This window comes from Ambystoma mexicanum, chromosome 9 (genome assembly GCF_040938575.1).
Source record: "Ambystoma mexicanum isolate Mex_15411 chromosome 9, UKY_AmexF1_1, whole genome shotgun sequence".
Classification (NCBI taxonomy): domain Eukaryota; kingdom Metazoa; phylum Chordata; class Amphibia; order Caudata; family Ambystomatidae; genus Ambystoma; species Ambystoma mexicanum.
In genome coordinates, this window is record NC_090931.1 from 998122939 (window position 1) to 998147319 (window position 24381).

The 24381-nt window shown below is 46.4% G+C and overlaps 1 protein-coding gene across 2 annotated transcripts in view; it reads right to left on the bottom strand.

Annotated features, from left to right (window-relative positions):
* OLA1 (Obg like ATPase 1) overlaps positions 1-24381 on the bottom strand; it is a 1322767-nt gene that overhangs the window by 927459 nt on the left and 370927 nt on the right. The window lies entirely within an intron of this gene.

The following is a 24381-nucleotide window of genomic DNA, read 5'->3' on the forward strand; positions in this document are numbered from 1 at the left end:
CAGGTTACCGCAGGGATACTGTGAGAGCCCAAGCATATTCAACCGCATATTGCATGAAGACTTGGGAAACCTATCAGTTGAGAGTACAATCATTCAGTACGTAGATGATTTGCTAGTGTGTGCACAAGACAAGGACACATGCAGAAAAGATTCAACAACACTCCTAACACTATTGGCCAACAAGGGGTACAAGGTAGACAAGGGAAAGCTACAGTACTGCATGACAGAGGTCTTATACTTGGGACAGCTGATATCAAAAGATGGAAAAAGAATAATCCCCGACAGGGTAGAAGCGATAAGATCAGTAGGAGAACCCACCACAGTGAAAGACATGCAGAAATTCTTGGGAATGTGCAACTATTGCCGAGCATGGATATTAGATTATGCAGCATACACGAGGCCCCTCCTACAAGCACTCAAGGAAGCACAACAGGAGAACAAAAAAATAGAATGGTCAGAAGAAATGAGAGCGTCATTCCAATCACTAAAAGAGTTAATTTCAAGTGCTCCAGTGCTAGCAAATCCTGATTATGGACGCAAATTTTACTTATTCTCACACTGCAAGGAAACACTCATGACAGCTGTTCTGACACAAAAGACGTCCCTAGGACACAAGCCTCTGGCTTACTATAGTGGTACTTTAGATGCCGTGATGCAAGGCCATTTCGCGTGCGAGCAATCACTCGCTGCAGCCGCGTTCGCGATTGAGAAAAGTGCCACAATAGTAATGGGATGCCCTGTGACATTGTTTGTGGAACATTCATTATTTGCAATACTTGAGAGGTCAAAAAGCACACTGACTACACAGCGGGCAACAGCCTATGAGATCATATTGTCTAGCGCCAATATCCATGTGGTGAGATGCAAGACAGTGAACCCCGCAACATTCATTACAGAAGCATGCACACTAGAGGACATGCAGAACCACGATTGTGCAACTTACACAGGAGAAAGAGGGGAGGACACAGTGGTGTGTGAGAACGCTCTGAGCGAGGGGGAAGTGTACTTCGTGGATGGGTCTGCATCGATTGACGTGGACACGGGAGAAAAACATGTGGGCATGGCAGTGGTGAGGTTAGAAGACGGTGAGTATGAAACACTAGTACAGTACCGCCTCCCATCACATTACTCCGCACAAGCAGCAGAACTGATTGCGCTCATAGAAGCACTACATGCAGCAAAGGGTTGCGCAGTGACAATATATACAGACTCAGCTTACATGACAACGACAGTACATGGAGGTCTAGCAAGATGGGGCGGAGGGGATTCCGACGGGCAGACGGAACACCAGTACAGCATGCAGAGTTATTGAAAGAGCTAATTGAGGCCCTACAAAACCCTACTGCAGTAGCAATAGTGAAGTGCCAAGCACATACATCAAACACAGACGTTGTGTCTTTGGGAAACGCAGCAGCGGACGCTGCCGCCAAGGAAGCTTCCTATTTTCAGAAATATGAAGCAGGTGAGTACATGTTACAGCACAAGACAAACGAAGAGCTTCCAGAAGGCTACAGCATGATGCCTATATCACAAATACTAGAATTACAGGAAGGAGCTAGTGCAGACGAAAAATTGATGTGGACAAAACGAGGGTGCAGCAAGTCGGCAACAGACTTACTGTGGCGACAAAACAACTCAGGGAAAGTGGTAATGCCAATCAAGTTGTTAGAAATTGCGCTTCAACAACTACACTTCCCTGCACACAATACCAGACAGCACATCGCAGCAGAAATACAGGAAGAATGGTTCGTGCCCTGTCTCCAGGAACACGTATCTCGATTAGCGATGGAATGCACAAGATGTCAGATATACAATTCAGGAATGACATTACGCACGCTCCGGGGAACAATTCCAAAACCCATTGGCCCATTCAGAGAGCTACATATTGATTACGCGGACATGGGGGAAAGGTGTAATGGAGCACGTTACATGATCGTGGTTGTATGCCCATTCTCAAGGTGGGTAGAAGCAGGCCCATGTGCACGACCATATGCCAAAAGCGCTGCAAAGTTCTTAGTTAGGGAAGTGTTCCCGCGCTGGGGAATTTGTGACGTGATTCGCTCCGACAATGGCACTCACTTTGTAAATGAGCTTTTCAAGGAAGTTACTACATTATTGGGAATAAAACATAAATTATGTTCGATTTATCATCCTCAAAGTAATGGCGTAGTGGAAAAGATGAACGGACTGTTAAAAGGCAGGTTATCAGAACTATGCTTTTCATTGAAAAAGAATTGGATTTACTGTCTGCCCCTTGCGCTATTTGAGCTGAAAAATCAGCCAAGCAAAGACCACCATTTGTCCCCGCACGAGATCGTGACTGGGAGACGAATGAACACAGCACACTCTCCACTGCGTGAACACTCAGATGCACACAGAAGCGCCGCGATACTGGGAGATGAGTTCACAGACTATTTGAAGAAATTGACAAGGGCAGCGCGCGCGATATCAAAGCAGCTCTCTCCACCCTTCACTAGAGAGGAGGGGAACATAACAGGGTCTGTCACGGAGCCTGAACAACAGCTACAGCTGATGCCGGGCGACTCAATTTATGTCAGAAGTTTTGTGCGTCGATGGAATGCACCACGGTTCCATGGCCCGTACGAGGTAGTGTTCTGCACGCCCACGGCAGTGAAAGTGAAGGGCTTGAGATACTGGGTGCACTTGACAGATGTACGAAAAGCATACAGTAACGTGCAGGAGGAGGTGGATGAGGAGGCACAGACAACAGCAAACAATGCAACTGAGCAGGATGTCTGAATATGAACTTGTGTATGTGTGACAGTAATGGACCCGAATGGGAATATGTTTGATAAGTATACTTGCATTCCTTTAAAAATGTTACAAAAAAAAAAAAAACGTTTTTTCTTTTTGTCTTGTGGATTTATATGTAAGTAATGAAGTGATCAAATTATGAAGTGTTTACACCCTTGTCTGTGCATCCCCGTCCCCACAAACCCTACCCGCTTCCGGACCCTGTCAATATATATATTGGCACTAGTAGTGCCAACAGAATGTTTACATGCATGCACTTAATGCACTTTTATATCTCAAACAGGAGCTACCATGGCATCTAACGGGCAGCCTGCAACGGATAGAATTAGTAGAATGAGAGAATTATTACATGAGAAATGCAGATATTCGTATGAGTGTGGATTATCTGTGTGCATTACATTGTTTTTTATACTAATGTTTGGCCTGGTTACATATTGGTTTGTAGCGTTCATCTCTATCGAGGGGGGAGGGATTAACAGCACTGGGATTAACAGCACTACTGGGATCAATACAACTACAAGTGTCATTACTAAGGAGGGTGATTTTTTGGTATGGGACGGAACTAAACTTGTATGGGGTTATCATACCACACCATCCAATGCTGTCATCTTACAAAAGAAAGAGCCACAGGGTGGAATGCAAAACAACACAGTGTCCCCACCAGGGATATCTACTTACGATGCCCGCAGTTTAAATGACCGAAACCCGTCTGCCATATCATGGTTGTATAACACCCCCACCAGCCAGCCTGCCCCCATACTAAAAAACAACCTGCAAGATAACGTTGGGGACGAAAAGGAAAAGCTGCTAGCAATACACGAAATATTATATGATGCATGGGCCAAGGGGGGCGGGAATGAGAAAGGGGGGTCTATTTTATCCCTCGCCCAGGAAGTTGGGAAGTACATGAGGAACAAGAACAACAGACGAAAGAGGGAAGCAGGGAGGAGGAAGTATGATGAGTACTATGGGTTAGGTCTAGATAAAATGGAAGACCCACGACACCCCCACCAAACAAATAAATGGTATGCGGATATGAGTGCCACAGCTAAACAAACAACAAACGAGAGCTGTTATGTCTGCTCCCTCATTCCTCACGCTTCAGGTACACCCAAAGTATTGCTACCCAAAGAGTTGCCAATTATAGATGCCCAATGTCTCCTTCATCTCACGTTATGCAGGATTAAGAACACCTTCCAGGCACATGAAGTTACTTTTGAAATGCTGCAGAACGAGAAAACGTGCTATCCAAAGATGGCAGGGGTGGTATGTCTGGAAGAACCATTTTTTGTAATACAAAGGACACTTTTTTCGGACAACAAGTGGAAGGATGAAGAAGTAATGTGTAAAGCTGAAGCACTGAGAGGTGTGGCACCGGAGAAATTGCAGTGGATAGAAGAAACATGCACACCAGTGTGGAAGGAACACATTTCAAAACTAACTTGGGTAACAGCCATTGAAAAACCCTACAAACTGCAGAACGAAATAGACTATGAATTATGTTTTAAAGGAGAAGGGAAAACCTCCATGGGGACAAACAAGAACTGTAACAAAACCCTCACCATCCCAGATCTGAGAAAAGGGACAGCGGATCTGATGGACACGTACTGGGTATGCGGCAACCAGGCATACCTGCACCTCCCCCAGTCATGGAGTGGCAGCTGCTCAATGGCCACTCTGCACTCAGCCCTAATGGTAATACCAAAAAGCCACATCGATGGGAGCAAAAAGACACAGGAACGCATACAACAGAGTGCAGCCCGGCCGACTGCGGAGTCACAAATGTATGTCCTGTCTTCCGGAAACAAGGGAGAGGTGCTGACCCGTAACAGACGTGCATCAAACTACATATCAAAGGAATCATCAGAACTATTGGCTCAGATCCCAGACAAATATCGATTATTCAGCTCAGCAGAAACATTCTTTGCTTCACTCATCCCAAGTGTCCAAGCAAGGGCAAACGCAAAATGGCTCCAGATAACACGTTGGGAATTGATTCAGCTGGCCAATGACACTGAAGAAGGGTTCAACGTAATAAAAGTGGAACTAAGGGCTTTACGGCTGATGACAATGCAAAACAGGTATGTCCTGGACCTGTTGACGGCGATGGATGGAGGAGTTTGCCGAAAAATAGGAAGTGCCTGCTGCACTTTCGTACCTTCTGAAGACGCAGAGAACGGCTCCCTGTCCCATGTGATCGAAGCAGTCCACAACCTAGGAGAAAAAATGAAAATGGAAGGTGGAGCAGAAGACAGCACGTGGTTCGATAACATCTTCTCCTGGGTCCCCTCATGGCTTGGAACAACTGTGAAATTTTTGATGCCAGCTGTGGTGTTCCTCCTTTTAATTTTTTGCCTGTGCCAGGTGGGTCTTCGAGTTTGTGCTAACGCAGTACCAAATGGTGCAATGATGATGGTGACAATGGGCAACACCCGTGGGACAATACAAAACATGCAGGAAGTGCAGGTACAAACAGGAACAGATGACACACCAAGATATCAGCTAGTGCCTATCTATCACGACAAAGATATCATAGATAAAGCATGGCACACCACCATTAGAGAGCCCCGTGTACTAGAATGGTACCAGGAGGTGTGGGTAGATTTGGCAGGAGATGGCGGATGTATATACCTGACTTGTACCCCAGATGAATATGCCAGGAGAGGGGAAAGCTTACGGGGGGTGTGCAGAGCATGGATGCCCATAAAAGGCACACCTGCATGGGACGAGGCAGTGATGGACGAAGCAGAATGTAGAAGGCTGGAGGACTTAAAGTATTCGTTACTTAAGTAACGAAAGGGGGGAAATGTAGGGGAGGAGTGGTCCAAAAGACCCCCCTTGCCCGCATCTCCACCCCAGGTGAGGGCCATGGCTCATCGGGCGTCCCCTCCTTACCACCAGGGCCCAGGTGGTGGATGGCTCACCTGCTGAAGACATTGCCCGCACGTATTGAATTTAGCTAGGCCTCAGAAACCATTTTGTCTACTAAAGATGGTGTGAGCTCAGCGCACTGTAGCGCGGCCCACACCTTCGGAAAAGTTTCAGTTATCCCTGTCGCCGCAGCACCATGGCAGATCCGCTGCGAGCCCGTTCCCTCGAACACGACGGACATGAGCTAGCGTAATACATTAACATTGTAACATTTCACCTTCCGCAGTGTATCATCGCTCCCAGCATGACCCGGCCAGCGGGCCTGGGCGATGGAGAACTGTAAAATGGTCATCAGCTGGCAGAAAGTCTCTACATATTAATGCCAAGACCACTTGCAAAGTATGCTTTTCTCCACAAAATCTCTTATATTACAAAAACCTGTAAAATGTATAAACATAGAAAGCATGCTTCCATGATATGAGCAATGGCGAGCCCACACCACTGCAGTTGGGTACTAATAATGAAGGAGCGTTCCAGGGATCTATTTGTTACGTGTATCACTGGGAAACTTACACTCCATGGTTTTGCGCCAAAACTGAACTAATGCTGCTAGAGTACACGAGAGGACAAATGTAACCATACAGAGGGCTCATGTGAAGGATGCGCGAGAATGCACTTGTCATGTGTGTATGTCTAAGCCCTTTATGTGCCACCACCGTCACGTACAATGGCGGGTCATTTTCTATGTACTCCACCAACCACATTACTACCTCGCTTACCGCAAATGTATATGCATATAACCAAATACTGTAGTTGTTAAAACATAGTGTACGAATAAGGTGCTCAGGCTGGATATAATTGAGACACATGCAGCAAAGTTGAAATGTATGTTTTAAAGTGATTTGAATACGTATTATAGAGTGCTCAAATGTTTGTGATGTTTTTACCTAAAATCGGCAACATACGAGGAAGATACCTTTCTGAAAATATGTGCAAGGTCATTCCCCCTCCCATCCTGCGAAGACTGCCAACCATGAGAGCAGAGGCCCGCGCTGCGCCGCTCCACCTCCCCCAACCAGACTGGAGCTGCTTCAAAGATTTGTAGCCCCCTCTGCAGCACCCAAGGCCACGGCCCGCCACCTGCATTATTTACAGCACAGCAGTAAACCTCCGCCTGAACACACACTTCCAAAGGTGCCCCCTCGTAAACCCCACAACCCATCGGATCATTTTAGACTTATGGCCCTGTGCAATCAGGACACCCAATACTTTGACAACACACAGCGGCACATCCATAACAACTTCTAACAAGACAGAAAGACCTCTACCGCCCGTCCCAGGCCCTGAAGCTTAGCACCTCGACCTATGGCCCCGGTCAACAGGACCCTGGTAACCATGTCCTGACGTATTACCATCAGACCCCTCACAAGGTACATTCCTCCTGTGTTGCATTAACCTGTAGAATAACCTATTGGAAGATTTACTAAAGAAGATAATATTGCAATGACTGAATGACTGCGGTGTGCATGGCCTAGGGCAAATAAGTCAGGAAAAGACATTCATCTCTGACACTGGCCGCGATGGCACAACACCACCGCCCGGATGAACTCAGCCAACCCGCCAGGCCCAGCCCAACCCATGAGGCTGACCAGTGACGTCTTCCAGCCAAGGCCAACCACCTCGCAGCAGCACCTATAGCTAGTCATCGCCACCCAATCCCATTGAACTTGTGCCCCCTATAGCATGTAGGTTCTTATGACGTTTTTTGTAAATATATACGCCTGTCTTTGCTATTGTCAGACAGAGCGCTCTCGGAGTTTGCAGAGTTCTTTGCATGCCCTATTCTGATTGATAAACTCCCATTTAAGCTCACCCGCACTCTGTCTTGGCTTTATTCCCGATATTGGGAGAGTCCTCCATTGTCTCTCATTGCGGGGAGGATCGTGCTGGCTGGGGACGCTTGCCTTCAATAGCGTTGGAATAGATCTTCCCATATGCCTCCACAAGTTTTTCCTCCTTTTCTAGGAGGGCTGATGTAGGAGGAGACGTGGAGGCCTGAGGCTTAGAATACATAGAGGCCGCCGCAATAACCGAGGAAGTCATCTGCGGGTGCACCGATAGAACTAGAGCACCCCCCTCAGCCTGCCTATACTTAGCATCCAGGCGCTTATTGGTAGGCTATGTGGAATGTGGCTTCACCCAGCCTTTCCTGGCTAAATCTTTAACATCCTTCTGCAAAGGTATGCCGGTTCTTGTTGTAGAGTGGATGGTTAACGCTTCTGCCAATACCCCTGCCTCTAATTGTTCAAACTGCGGCTGTGGGATACAAAGATATGCTGCCACGCCTGCCAGCCTCTCATGTCAAGCCCTAGCTGAGGAGGGAGTGTCCTGGTCCTCATAGTCGTCCATATCCCCCACTGTGTCCTGCAAGTCAGCTGCTGCCGGAGGAATGTTAGGGGGTGCTGTGGGCAACTGGGCAGTGCTGACAGGCAGTGCCAGAGTTTGCAGCAGGGGCTGCGCCGGGCAGAGACGCTGTGACGACATGCACCTGGGCTGGTGCTGGAACCAGGGCATGCACTGGCACTGGGGGCATGACAGGAGGTTGAGGTGTTACAGGAGGAAGCAAATCCTGAATGACCCCCCTGAGGATGGTGCCCATTTGTGGTGTACTTATGAGGGTACGGAACCTTTCGAAGAACCTGTCCTCGCAAACTGGAGTGGAGCCTACTGGCATGGGAGTGGGTCCTTGGACCTCTACCTGATGCTGTGCTCTCGCCGCACCTTGCCTGGCGTAGCTAGGGTCTGTGAATCTCCCCAGTGCCGATGCCGTGGGGTAAGAAGTTGACCAAGTAAATGGTGTTGACCAATCCCCACCTTGACGTGGGCTCCGATGCCTGTGTGATGGGAAGACCCTGTAAGCGCTGCCATTTTGACTGGCCGCACGGCCATTTTATCCTGTACTGTGCCACGTGCCTGCTGCGTGACAACTGATGTACTGGGATCAGTATCCGCCTGCACGTTGAATTGCGAAGGCTCTGACCTTCCCTGCACCTCGAGTAGGTACCTGGTAGGCGGAGTGCCCTTGGCCATGACGCCAGTAGTGCTGGAAATGCGTACAGGCGACCCCTCGGGATCAGGCCTGGTATCAGAGCAGAGGCCTTCGGGGAGAGCCCTGGTCTAAGAGCCTTGCGGCCCCTCAGCAGTTGGACCGGAAAGGCCTGTGGGCCGGTTGGCCAATAGCTTCTTGAGTCTCGGTCCCTTTGCTGGTCTTAGGACTTGGAAGGCCCCTCCCACTTGGACGCTTCCCAGGGAAGTTGTCGCCCTTGCAGGATGCAGAGGAAAACAGGCCACCTACCTTTGGCCTAGTCTTCCTCCTGACATATTCCTTGGTCTCCAGTGGTGATCTCGAGAACAGCTCCCGTCACCTGGCCTAGCGGTTCTTCAACGAAGGCAGGGTGAGCGAGTTCCATGCTGAGCTGCCACCCCAGCTGTGGTTTGGACCAAGGCAGCAGAGGCAGAGCGTGTGAGGATCCGACATGGGGAAGGAACCCTCGCAGGCCGGACACCTGCTGAATCCCGCTGCCGTCAACATGTACCGGTGAGGAGCGTGGCACCAGAGGACAGAGTACTTTAAACTCTGAAGAATTGCCCATGTACAAAAAAGAGAGCAAATATCACAGGGAAGTGCACATGGAATTACAAGGCCTGAGGTCTAACCCAGGAGTGCTGGTGAAATCGGTCCCCTTTCGTCGATGCGGAAAAGAGGATGAGGAGTGGCGCCTGTAGGCAGCGTCACAGGCATCTAAATGTAAAGGGAAAGACAATGTTTTTGGGTGAAAAAGGTTGTTTCCCGTCCTTAGCTAGGGACGCTGCTATACAGTATGGCTGAAAGGGGACGAGACATAGTAGGAGGACTGGCAAATGGAACAGTTGTCCACATCGTGGTCAGGATGAAAACAATATAAGCATTTGTCATGCTGGTTGTCCACAAAAACATTCTTGAGGCGACACTTGGAACAGGCCTTGAAAAGGCTCTTTACGGCGTTCTTCATAGCAACGTGCTGAACGCCTCAACTCAAGAGAGGGCCTCACACGGTGAGAAAATCTGTCGATGGTCTGTATCTTCATCAGCAACAGGTCCCAGTTACCGGTAGTCCCTGAAGTGACTGATGTTGAACAATCAAAATACTTTCTCAAAAATAGGACAAAAGTCAATATCTTGTGGAGGGAAACAGCAAGGACTCCCAACACGCAAACATGATGTAAAAATATGAAGATGGCCACTAGGGATGGAGCTAAGGAGGACTAATGTCATTGGTTCGGGCAGTATGACCCAACCTCAAGGGAATGTTCATAAGCATGTGAATCCATGAAGGATCCAATGCTGGAGAATCTCCGACAGCTTTGCCCTAATGCCCAAAAGGACTAGCTAACCTAGCCTTATTGCAATTTACCCAACAGGCAATGTTCGAGGAATGGCTGAAATTGTTGATGGAAGCCTTGTAAAGGATTATCAAGAGAAAAGACCAGATGGGAATAGGTCCACAATTATAAGGGTGTCACTAAAGCTTCTTTAATCAAACCCAGCATTACTGTTTCCCTGAAGAAATCATTGGTCATCTCAGTAGTAACTGGGTGTAAGAAATTAACATCTTCTTTCACTACATAAGAGGGGCATGCATCTCTAGTGGGTTCAAGGCCACCTTATTAGCAGCTGCATCTGCTACCGTTATAAGTTTAAATTCAAACAGACCTTGATCTAAAAGGGCATGGTCACATGGATCCTAGGCCTATAGCCCTTCGGAAGAGATCCCTCTGCAAAGTCAACAGAGCTTCAGTTACCGATGTTAGAGATGATCTCTCAAAGAGAAGAATGGATTTGATTACAAGGCATAAATTAAGCAGTGTCGCATAGCAATTTGCTATGCAATTCAGTAGGTTTGCTAATCAAATGGACACTTGTGTAGCAAAGTTAGCTATTTAAGTTGACCTCTTCAATGAACGCACAGCTCGCCCTGCATTCCTCTCTTGCCCATGGTGCTCCCTTCACCCTCTTTTCTCTGTTCAGTTCAAGTGCTAATGGAGATAAAGTGCAGCAGTAATCATATCCTCCATTTTTAAGTGCCAAAGCCATGTGCGAGAGGGCTAGGCAAGAATTTGTTTTTATTTTTCAAATAATTGCAAACCAGAAGTAATCGGGATGATACTTTTATTAAGCTTTCTATATATCCTGTCTGGCAAAGACCAGTATGTGTCAACTTTATATTTATATAAAAATAATCATGCAATTCCATTCCTAAAATGTAAGTTGTTACATAATGCATAATTATAGTATTGATACTGTAACACACTGCATCATCTCAGCGCGTTACAGTAAAGTTTAGGTTAGTGTATTTAAATTTCACAGTGTCCACTGTATTTCATTTTGTTGGGAAAGATGTATCATATTGACAAGTGAACACTTTTAAAAATGTACATGATCAAATGCTTTTGATGGCAAACCTAGTTCTCAGTGTCCACTGTATTTCATTTTGTTGGGAAAGATGTATCATATTGACAAGTGAACACTTTTAAAAATGTACATGATCAAATGCTTTTGATGGCAAACCTAGTTCTGTAACCTGCAGGTTGCACACATCTTATAACTGGTGCTCAACCCATGAGCAAACCCATATTCCTTGAAATTCTGTATTATCACTCTGTTGCTTTATACCGGGTACCCTGAAAGTGAGATGACCACAAAATACAATATTCCAACTAGTTTGCACAGTTCTACGGCGGTTAGACAATCCACTCTGCTTAGTCTCTTTCTTACCTCTTACATAAGGAATACACAAAGCGGACTAGATGCTTACACAAAGTAGTGATCAAAGGTTCTATACAGTCTGTATATCTACAGATCTACTGCAATACAATTTGGCCTCCAGAATATGATTTGTTTTATGATTGTATTATATATTACAACCTGCAGGAGACAGCTGGCCAAACATTTTTCAGAGCCTTTTTTATCATATCTGTCTGTGTCTATTCATGCAGCTAACCATATTTTACAGACACTCATCTTTAGCTCGCAAAGTCTTTTTGCCCACTCGCAGTCAAGTAGATTCTTATGAAAATATATCAAAAATAATTTAATTACAAACTGCTAATCAATTTTTGAAAATGAATTCATGCCTTGTAATGATTATACAATGCCACTGAGGGCTATACCATTGGTGGTAGGGTGCATGCTTTCTGTAGCATTTAAATGAGCTCTTTAAAAGAATAATTGTTACTCACCGGAGTGACTAACGTACTCCTAGTCCACAGTCCCCTTTCCTCCACCTGCATGGGCGTCCCTCGCGAGGGACGGGAACGGAACCTCTTTTCCACCACAAAAAGAAATGTCCCCTTTAAATGTACTGACACGCGGGGTGTGGCCACAGGAGCACAGGCTCCCTTAACCCCCGCCCACTGGCGCCACACCTCAGTACCCTTTTGACGAGTCAGCTGTATTATACTCTAGCAACCTCATTGGTCTTATTATAGGGGGGGGTGGATGGTGGGATGTATTGAGGAAAGTGGACTATGGACTACGAGTATGTTAGTCACTCCGGTGAGTAACACTTAATTACTCCTACGTCCCGTCCCCTTTCCTCCGTCCGGTATGGGCGATTACAACTGACAAAGCCATGGGGAGGAGAGCTTGACCCTTTAGGCAAATAGATCACACAGGACAGCTTGGCCGATTGTCCCGTCTGCCTTAACAGTGGTATCCAGACAGTGGTGTTTGCAAAAGGCCAAAGGGGTGGCCCATGTTGCTGCCCTGCTGATCACCTGCAGGGAACGTGGCACTGGAACGCGACAGCGGGTGCCTTGGCTCTTACTGCATGTGCATGCATGCCCTGTGGCGGGTACTTACTTTGCACCTTGTATGCCTCCTGGATCGCTGCCGTCATCCCTCGAGCTATGGATGCCTTGGAGGCATGCTGCCCAGGCCTGGAGCCTTCAAATGATAGTGCTTCCGTCTTGCGGATGCACTTTTCTGTCCAGATAGGAGCTCTCCTGGCATCGAGGCAGTGGAGCTTTTCTCTGCATCTTCCTTGGGGTCCGGGAAGAACGCCGGGAGCACAATCTCCTCGTTGATATGGAAGGATGACACCACCTTCAGAAGAAACTTGGGGTGCGTGCGGAGCACAACCTTGTCTTTGTGAAATCTAGTGTATGGTTCCAAGGCGACTAAAGCCTGGATCTCGCTCACTCTGCAAGCTGACATAAGACCAACCAGAAGAGCTGTCTTCAGGGTAACCAAATTGATGTCTGCTGTGGCCATGGGTTCAAATGGTTTGTGGGCTATAGCACTTGACACCACGTCAAGGTCCCAAACGGGATGCAGGCGTTTGACCAGAGGGTAAAGCCTGGTGAACCCAGTTAGTAGTCTCTTTACTACGGGACTGGCCGAAGACAGCATAAGAGTCAGAGTTCCTGTACGCCCTGATAGCAGCCAGGTACATTCTGAAGTTATCGACCTGGACGACAGACCTGGCGCGATAGGCCGAGAATGATATGATAGGTTATTTCTAACATGCTTAATACCCAGAGGTTTCTAAGACCGGACCCAGGGATCGAACCTGTGTTGCTCCATGTCGTCTTGCTTCCAAGGCAAGCACATTGCCCCTAAGCTATCCTTCCGAGTTCGCGGTCGAGGGTGCATGTCAGTGGGTTCATCCCCTTTTCCTTAGCCCAAAAGCAGAATCTCATCCATTTACTTTTGTACTTCTTGGGACAACTGAAGGTGCTCGAGCGTTAGCTGCTCAGAAACCAGGCTGCTAGGGCTGGCCTCTCAAGAGAGGGGTGTTACACTGCACCTCCCTGCTATGCTAGTATAGGGCCCTTCCCGAGAGGGAGGGTGGAGGGGGGGGGGGGGAAAGAGTCAACTCTGGCTGAATCGTCGCAGGTTCGAGAAAAAAAGGCTGTGCCAGCCAGCGAGGAACAACAAGGATTAACATGAGGTTCCTGATCTTGCTCACCACCTTGTGCACGAGTGGTGTGGGTGGGAATGCATGTGCCTACATCCCATCCCAGGGAATCTGGAGTGCGTCCCCTAGAGAGTTGCAACCCTTCGTCCCCAGGACGCGAAATGCTGACACGTCCAATTGTGTACTATTGCAAACAGGTCTGCTGTTGGGTGGCCCCATCTGCTGAGCACTTCCTGGAGTACTCTCCCATTCAGCTGCCACTCGTAACTGTTGGCTGCTAGGCGACTGAGCCTCTCTGCTTCCAGGTTGGACTCCCCCGGAAGGTGGACCGCCGAGAGACACTTCCTGGCTGATAGCCCATTCCCAGATATCCAAGCTCAATGCGCACAATTGCGGGGATCTGGTGCCCCACCCCCATTTGTTGATATAGAACATGCAGGTCTGGTCTGTCTGGATGCACACCGACCTGCCCTTGATGGTCGGTAGAAAGGACCGGAAGGCCAACTGTATAGCCATAAGTGCCAGCCGGTGGATGTGATTGTTGGCAGAGTTAAGGAAGGAGGGGACTTTCCAAGAGAAGGACAGCCAGCATAGGCTGAGAGAGCAGTTCAACATCGCTTTCGCACAACCAAAGAGCCAAAAGGAAGGAATCGACTTCAAGGAAATCCAAGGCGAATCTGTCAAAGGCAACCAGCTGAAGAAGGGGGCAAGTGATTAAGTGACTGTACGAAGAAGGGGGTGGGGGTTGTCGAGTGGTTCACAAGGTACATGTCGAGTGGCGTGGCAGGTTTGCAATCATCCTAGTGACCTGGGGACACCCAGGTGTCTGAAATATGGGGTTGGAAATCCCGGTTGTTTGAGGGGGTTAACAAGTTGAAGAGAAGGTTCAAGGGGCGGTGGAATACATGCATAGCACAGTGGCAACGGCCAAAGGAGGGAGGTGTCACCCCCGGGGTGTTAAGAAGGAACTCATTGCGGCCTGACAATGGCTAATTGGAAGGTGGCCACACTTAACGTAAAGGGACTGAACTCCCCGAACAAATGGTCATTAACGGCTGCTCTGTTCCACAAACCACAGCTGCAGGTACGTTTCCTGCAGGAAACTCACTACAAACAATGGGCGGAGAGGGCACTGAAAGGGGAAGATATTGGTCAACTGTATTCGGCCTCTCACAGGACTAGAAAGAAGAAGGGAGTGGGCATTGTCTTTATGCGCTCAGCCCAGCTAACGGCTTTGGAGGACAGTTTGTGGCAGCAAAGGGACGTCTCAATGGGACAATGATCCCCCTGGCGTCTTTATACACCCCCAGCGTACATCAATTGTCCTTTCTCAGGAAAATCTTTTTAGTGCTGGAAGAGTGGGGGAGGGGCTGACAATGGTGGGAGGCAATTTTAATGCTATAGTAATTCCTGCTGTGGATTGGTGGTTGGCACAGGGGGACCGAGTAAAACTGCAGGGGAGGGACCAAGGCGCTGGCGCAGGTCCTTCAAGACCACTTCTGGGATGACATGTGGAGATCTACAAACCCGATCAGATTTCATAAGACTGTGAAACTTTCCGAAAAAAGGCATCCTCTGCCGAAGCTTTAGGCACTAGAGTGGGCAGAGGCCGCTCATGAGGGGCATACCCCCACAAACGTAGAGAGGAAGGCTGCCAAGAGGGCCTGCCACCAACTGGGTCTACATAGACCAATGGGGCAGAAGTAGGAAGAAGCGATACTATATGCGGCAGTGGCATCCGAGCACGCCAGACGTAAGAGGGGCGGAACGGATTCACTGTCCCGTGGAAAAGGTTGGCCACCAAAAAGAAGCTTCCCAGCACCTGCATTCAATAGCGTGGGTGTGAGGGAAGAATCCAAAATGGCCACCGTAGACCACACGGGAAGGCCCGCCATTTTGTTAGCAACTGAGGAGAACTGCATCACATGTGTGGATGAGGCAGGTAACTCCAGAGACTAGTCAGGGGACTTGATCGAAACTTTAGCCTTGACACAAGGATCCTCGGCAGAGCCGGTACTATGGGGCCTGGGATGTTTACTGGACATCCTGACGTGACCCTTTGAATTAGCCTCCAAGAGAGGAACCCCGGCAAAGCCGGTAACAGAGGAGAAATGGTCAGCGACCTCTCCCTGTGCCCCCTCAACAGAACCGGTATCACAGCAAGCGCTGGAATGTTGAGGGATTTCCACCTCACAGACAAGACTTTAAAGGGTCTCTCAGTTCTGTCGGTACACACCTTAGCCTCGATGAGAGGAACCTCGGAACGGAGTCTGGTCTGTATAGCTCCCCCGAGAGGGGACTCGAACTGTGGTTCAGTACAGAAAGCCTCAACGGAGGCCTCAGAGCGCATCCCAGTGTCTGTATGGGAAGCTCCAGACAAGGAGAACTCGGAGCAAACTCCGGTACCCAACGCCTCAGCACGACTGGGCTGGCTATTAGCACATGCTTGGTGAACCTCGGATCGTGATCCGGTGTCGGCAGGCCCATCGTGGGAACCCTTGGAAAAAAACGTGGTACGCCTATTAGGCCTGCGAGGCACCTCAGGGGAAACCCTGGTAGCAGAGCTCTTGAAGCCCCTCCCCACCTTTTTTTCGATCAAGAGTTGAAAATTCGGTGGAGGAACTCACTGGAAGATCTCCTCACATCGACAAAGACGATGCTGAAGTGCCCGGACCGAATGTGATTTGCAGTAGAAACACGAGTCCCAATGGTGATACGTTCCCAGACACTCCAAACAGAAAGAATGGGGATCTGCTCTAGCGAAGCGACGTTAGCAAGAGGAACAACTGACAAATGGCAAACGATCCGGCATAGACTGAGGACTATGCGACCGCAGAACCGGAGCAGGAGAGAAGGACAACGGGAAAGAAGAAAAATGTCTTCCCTGTGATGCAAGTGCGTCCAGTCTGACCGCACAGAGAAAAGGACTGAAGGGTGATGCGTGGGGCTGAGCTAAGGAGGGCGGGATTACGGCCATGTGCAGTACCCCACGTAAAAAGAGAAGGACAACATTTTTCAATTTGATGCTTTTTTTACAAAAGTGCTCCGGTCCCGTCCCACTAGACGGAATGTCCCAAAAATATGGAGGAAAGGGGACGGGATGTAGGAGTAAATGGTTCTGGGTCCTGCAGAGAGATATCCCCCAAAGGGTCAGTGTAGAGGGAAAGGGGGGGCACTCACTGGCTCTTGTAGGGGCCATCACCACTCAGTTGTATATGGGCGCCACTCCCGCGTGATAAGATTGCTGGACCAGGGCGCTATCAGGCTGGGTACAAGGTGGGACTATCGAGGGCAGACCATTTATGGTAGTGCAGTGATTTTCTACCCCTGGCCAGGTTAGAGGATTATCTGGGCATACGGAAGCTTTCAGTCTTCTGCAATCTACATCTTAAAAGGGGCGATGACCAGTCCTAGATGGGGAGAGAATGTTTGCAGGGAAGTTACCCCCTTTGAAGGGATCCTGGTCCAAGGTAGTGGGATTAAAGGGCGCATATCGAGGCTATTCACGTAATTGAAGCGGGGCGATCTCACAGATTGTCTACCAGTAAGGAATAAGCGGGCCAGGGACTTGGCAATAGACATCTCCGACCAGACATGGGTGACCATCTGTAGGGGGGGGGGGGGTCAGGAAATCCATGCGAGCCCTGCAATACAGAACTACAAGATAATCCATCGCTGGCAGTACCCGCCGGCACGGGTAGCAAAAATGTACACGGAGGCGGACTCGAGATGCTGGCAATGCAAGCAGGCGCAGGTTGACTATTTTCACATGTGGTGGGGGTGTTCCTATATGCAGAGGTATTGGAAAGAAGTGTTGTTGTGTTGTGGCTTAAAGACATGGATGGGATACAAAGGGAGCTATCGCCAAGCCTGCTCCTGTTTGGGGTGGATGTGGTGGGAGAAGAGGGTCATATGGTGTGCACCCTTCTGGTGACTACACGCAGTTGTGTGGCCCAGCACTGAAAAAGGGGAGGGATCCCATCAGAGAGAGTGGGTAAAGAAGGCGCAATCAATCTATGACATGGAGTACACCTTACGCACTTGCTGGATGAAACCCGCACGGACAGAGGGAAAATGGCTCCCATTTTACACTAGGTATGGATGTTGAGTGGTGAGGAAACCAGTGGGGGTTTACAGAGATGCAAGGCAGATGAGACTGAACGAGGTACTGTTTCATTCTATTTGTTATATTTTGGTTAAGTCCTATGCCTGGGGATAAACAGGGGAGGGGGGGGGGGCAGAAGACATCTTGAGCACTGAGATGAATCAAAGGTTTTCTTGTTGAAAGTGTAACAAAATAATGGTGATTTGATGTGTTACAAAAATAACAAAATTAGATCTTCCAACAAAAAAAAAGTATAACATACCTACACCCTTCTTACATGAAATATTACAGACACATAGGAAAGAGTGCACTTTACCAGTTCTAAACTCTTTACTTTCACATCTCATCTGCCTTTGTCCCCGTCATTAAACAGCACTCAACTATACCAAACAGTGGAGGGGCTACCAAGAAACGAAGCTGAGGTCACCCAGAAAAATCAAAACTATAATCTTAAAGTCCCCAATCCACGGTGGAAAGCGTAATGCTATTAATGTCACCCATTTGACTAAATACAAAGTTTCAAAGGAAAGCGTAGATCAGAATAAACTAATTTAACTTGACTTACTGGATTGTTCAGAGTACCGATGAATATACAGCAATTATTCATACACACACGATAAAGTTCCATAGATACTGGATGGAACATTAAGGACAGCCATTGGCAATTCAGCCCCTAGCACATATCAAGATACTGACCAGAATAACTTATTTTGCGCACGGTCATCAGAATAGTCACAGAAAAATATTTGTAAAATTAAACATCACATACAATACACAGGTACACAGGTTAATTCCGTTGTGAGCTCCATAAATTGCTACATAAAACGTACCTGCTCTTTTTATTAGAATCCCACTTAAGCACGACAAAGGGAGTAAAACCGATGAATGCAACTCACTTTATATGGCGTCTCCTAAAACACGTCTCCACCAACACCAACATCTACAAGATAATGTTGCACGAGTGGTTATCAAGGCTCCTTAGTGCTCCAACTCGGCAAAAGCTCCACCGATCTCTCATCTGGGCTAAAATGACCTTCAATGTTGCAACAATTACTCATCCTAGCCTATCTAGAAAAGTTCCCAAATACCAAACACACAGGTTTACCCATTCCCAACCAGACAGGGCACTACACTCATCCTTACAAGTTCTACTTCTGGTCCGGAGATTAAATTCTAGCACAGCAGGCAGAAAAAGCGGTTCCATGGGGCCCATTGCCAAACCAGCTGCAATCTGTATCAAACCTTGCCAGATTTAAGAACACATTACAAGGGTTAGTAGTTTAAGATCAGGCAGAGCTGAAAAATGAGGCTGGCATGTGCCCGTGTTTGTCACTACTTAAATGTCTTAAACTGCAACTAAAATTAGATCTCCTTCTGTACATCCCGACCTTCTGAGTTTCTGGGAAGGAGCATCATCATAAAGTTCCAATTGGCAAAATAGCGGTCCTGACTCCTGATGCAACGTGCACAGTACCACATTTCAAGTGGAAGACCGACCATTTTGGAAACGTGTGGGTCAGGAGAAATAGAATCTGAAAGTCAGAGAGCCAGCAGGCATGGACACCACAGAAGGCATATGCACAGAAAGAGGGAAGAATCAGTGTCAGGAAAATATTCTAAAAATACAAGACCAGCGAACCATCCTGGTCGACAATTTTAAGGCTGCTTTTACATCAACTAAATGCCTCCAACCCTAAAACATACACATAAAGAAGATGTAATTTCTCCATGTATAGCTCTTATATCATTCTTTTTTATTGTATTGTTTAAAGCGTGGGCCTAACTCAAGCACTGTGCAAGGTGTTGTGGGTAGCCAGTGTTTGGGCTGGCGCTTTTTAACAGTAGAACAGTACTGTGAGTTGAGATCTGTGCGTCCACTGGGATCAGTCCTTGGTCAGGCGTTATTGAAAAAGACAGGTTTTGAGAGAAATGCAAAACTGGAGAATCATGAGTACATTTCTGACAGAAAGGTACTTTGCACTAATTCAAGCAGTTTCAATTCAAACGAGTAGATGTTTCTGGGTTGAAACTGGCTTGGGCAGATTCAAACCATGCATGAAGCTGTTCTGGCATTCTTAGGCTCTGTTTGAATCTGCTTTTGGGTCAGCCCTAGAAGTGAGAGATTGAATCCAACCAATATTTCAATAAATCGTGTCAAACACGTAAAGCTAACCACCCTTAGATGAAATTAAAAACAGAATTACTAAAGTTACTAAAGAAACAGAATTTGAACACTGGCATTCTCGTTGTGCACTGCCGGCTGAAAATCAGTTCTTAACAATGAGCGGCCACACTTGGATCATGGGTTTGCTATAAGGAAACTGGCACCGTGGTCATATGCTATCCAAAACTACAATTGATTTGGTGTTCAAAACGAATGGGCTACAAGTGAAAACATGCAGAACTGTGCAGCTTCATAGCTCATTTTCAGAAATGTTGCAGAGATTTCAAGATATTTGTTTAGTAATACTGTAAGCAAAAAATGTCTATAGACTCTATAGACTCGGGGGTTTCATTACATTACTTAGTGGAACAATACGTTAAATTAATTTAGAATGATTAATATTTTAGGGTACAGTTCTGATCAGTGTACCAGATAACAATTGAAAGTGGAAGTACTTTACTTCCTATTTTTTAAAATAAGTAAAATTATTTTTTCGGGTGTAAAAAAATGCAAGCTCATTTCCCAGTGGTGGTATTTTTTACTAGTGGCCGATACACCCCTTATCTGTAGGACTGGTTCTGATGAAAAACCCATACTGCTGGATGACAAACAACTAAAGCATTTTAAAGTATTGCAGTTGTTAGAAATAATACAATCTGTGGTTGACCGAGTAGCTTAAATGAATGAACCGACCGTAATTTACAATAGCAGACAATAAATAAGTGCTCTACAAATCTAAACTGCATGGATTTTTTTTTTATTCAGTCATTAATGTTTTTAAAAGGAGACACTTATGATAGGTGCCTACTAAGCTTTAATTACTTGTACACAAACACAGAAAAATTAAAACATTTAAAATCATTGCATATTTTTTACAAACTCCTTTCAGAATCCTGTTTCCAACGGTAAGCTAGAATGTAACTGCTGTGTTTAACAAGATAGGGTAGTCTTAAGTTTATTTCATACCATATAATTAACTGAGATAATTGAGGCATGGTGAAAGCAGCAGTTACCAACTAATTAACATTTCAGAAACATTTCGCTAATTGAAGCAAAACGGCAAAAATGTAGACATAACAGAATACACTTAACAGTTAAAAAGACGGGTTTTTAATCCTGAGGAAATTTAATAGTGATTGAAAATGTCCTTATGCCATCACAGTACATGATCAATGAAACCTGGTGTTAAATGTAGCTGCTTTGCACGTTTGTTATGGGAAGTTGCTGCATCCAGTGAAACCGTTACATGACATTTGTAAAGCGCTCATCTGCTAGTAGTTTCGCCTCGTATCGACGTGAACATTTTAAGTGCAGTGTGCACTCAACTGTCTCCCCCCCCACCCCCCGTCTATATTTGCGCTTTTTAAAATCCATTCTTCCATGCAGAGTTCTGGATTTCTGTTCGACTGTAGTCCGAATATACAGGAAAAATGACATTACAGACTGGAATACAATTCACATAACACAAACATCACAATGTTAAACAGCATAACCACGTAGCATACCAATCTAGCTACACATAGAATAGTAAAGCAATGCAGAACAAAATATAGCCTATGAAATGGTAGCACGCAGTGTTGGATACCAAACCGACCATAGCAAGATTATCATGATGAAACATACTCTGATAGCACAGCATGCAAAGATATAGCAACCTACCTTAATATCAACGCCTAGCATAAATAAATATGACATAGCATAACCTTGTACGACGCATAGCACGAACACCTAAAATTGTTTAATAGTGAGCAAATCCAATGCCCCAACATGTTGAGGACCGCAGAGGGCCATTGTATTCTAGACGTTCTGAATACAGAGGCTAAAATCCACATAGAGGGCAAATGCTTTGCTCTGTAAGTGGGTGTGTGTGTGTCTCATAAGAATGCTACTACCGCTAAAACGAACATGAGGGAGATTAGACAACTCTGACTCCCCTGGCGATTGTTTTGGGGATGATTTTGCCTGTTCCGGTCTCATTAAAAAGATTAAGCAGAAGTATAAAAACTATTGTAAGTCAACTAAATGTTTGCTACTTCAGCAAGATGCTGAGACTATGCTTGGGCTTCTGATTAACTCGAGTGAGGGTGCTTTTTGGACACTAATCAATGGCCAGGACCCTAATTTCGTTGTCACACAATTAAACTCTATCCCGGAGTCAGAATGGATCTCTTGCTTTGAAAATATATTTGGGACTCCTAAGAGTAATACTGTGGAAGATTCGGACCCTAATCTTTTTTACATCTAATCACAGATGGCAACCAGAGTTAGAAATTATAACCATCCACTCCCTTTTAAAAAGGTGTAAAAAAAATCACGAGTCCCGGACCTAACAGCCTAAATAACCATACCTTTAAGGCTGACCAACTCGATTGGGCCAATCTGCTATATCTTCAATTTGGCGATATCATCCGCACAGGAATTACACACCTCTCTCAGAGTACCGCGCATGTGGTTCCGATTTTTTAAATGCGGTAGCAGGTCCGATCCTAAATACTAGGGGCCAATCTCATTAATAGATGCAGACTGCTAGAGTTTCTCTGCATTTATCCTGACCCATCTGGAACAATGGGCTTCGTCAGCACACTGCTTAAACAAACTGCAAACGGGCTCCCGTAATGGTCATTCCACCAACATTAATGGCCTAGCGGTCAAATGTATTCAAGAAGCCGCCTGGATGATGCCCAGTGGCTGTACTTCTATGGCCTCAATCGACTGATTTATCGGCTGTTTTCGACTGTGTGGATCAGAATCGGCTATGGGCCAAATTGGCTGGATGGTGCATGCCAGCATGACCTCTTGAGGCTTGTAAATGGGGTCTATAAAAATTGTGGTATATAGGTTCAGCTAAGCCAAAAAGGTGATCTCAAGGAGAATTTGCACACACCGGTGGACAGGGGGTGGGGGATTTCAGGCAAGGTTGTGCGTTAGCCCCCTGGCCTCTCAACCAGTATACGTCTGACGTTGCTGACTGACTGTGCAATGGTCTTATTTCTTCTAAGGTTGGCCAGTCGACGATAGCATGGCTTGCCTACGCCGATGACTTCTTGATCTTTGATCATGCGAGGGTTGGCTTACAGAGATTGTTGAAGGCCTTTGCTGGGTATGCCAAAGATAATGGACTTTTCAACCCTAAGAAAACTAAAATTTTGGCACTCACAAGGAAAAGGAAGAAGAGTAGCAACACCTCTTGGAACATTGAAGGGGTAACCATCAAGAATAGTCTGTGTTGTATATTTGAGGTTCTACTTTGGGACCCACCTAGGCCTACAAACCGGTTTGGATATTCTGCTGCAAAAGGTAGCCCAGCTTCAATTTCAGATTATGAAAGGGGACTGTAAATTTGGCAGATTCTCCATTAAACCTGCACTCATGTTCTTTGAAGGGAAAATTGTACCTAAAGTAATCTATGGCCTCGAACTCCAAAGTGACAATATTCAAATCACCACACAGGATTGAGGGTAGGTTGTGGAGAAAGATCCTCTGCATCTCGAATGCTGTACCACTGGCGGCGATCAGGTTTGAACATGGGGTCACTTCTCCAAAAACCCGGGTCGGGTTGCGGCTATTGACGTTATTCTCAAAACCTCCATTACCTATCCCTGACTCCCTTCATCAGACCCTTGATGCTGCTATTAACTGTAGAATAGAGTCCCATGGTAACTAACTATTTGGCCCTGTTTTGGAGAAGATGAGAAGTAATACTTCTAAGAATTGGTTCGGACTGGGAGACCCTAACTAACACCCCACTGAAGACCAAAAGGGCCCTGTTCGACTCTGATTGGGCATTGACAACTGATGTATTTAATTCCTATGCATCTATGATTAATTTGTCCCAGGAGCATAAACGCTGAGGATCTTTGTCTACCGTACTTACTCAATTTCCTAATCGCTACCACAGGGGGCTGTTACTTAGGCTACGCTGGAACTTGCTCCCGACCAAAGGGATCTTGCTCAGGAGAGGTTTAATCACAATGCTGAGAGCCGGTGCATATTCTGCAATACTGATCTGGAAACAATAAAGCATTTGGTCCTCGAATGTTCAGCATTAACTCCACATACATCCACATATATGACGCCCTTTCTAAAATATTGAGTAGGCTATAGTGAGGATACCATATGGAAATGATGTCTAAACATTCAAAATGTACATGAAGGTTCAGTATTTTCCAGCTTCATTAAAAGCCTTAATTTGCTGTAAAGTTTGATAAGTACACCCATGTAGATACCATTCTTAGTATGTCCACTTAGTAAGATGTTTTACTGGAATGAAGAATTTTGGATTTAGGGTTCTTCTAAAAGATATAACATGAAAAGCTTTTGTTATGGAAGGACATTTTTACTAGGTTTGTGTGTCTGTAAATGTATTTGGTGCTTACTCTTCATTCATGCTTTATGTTCTACTTTGTTCTGTATTTTCCTTATGACAATTTATAAAGGTTTAATTTAAACCATATATACAAAAAAATAAAATATATACTACTGCAGTTGTGGGTACGGATGTGAGACTA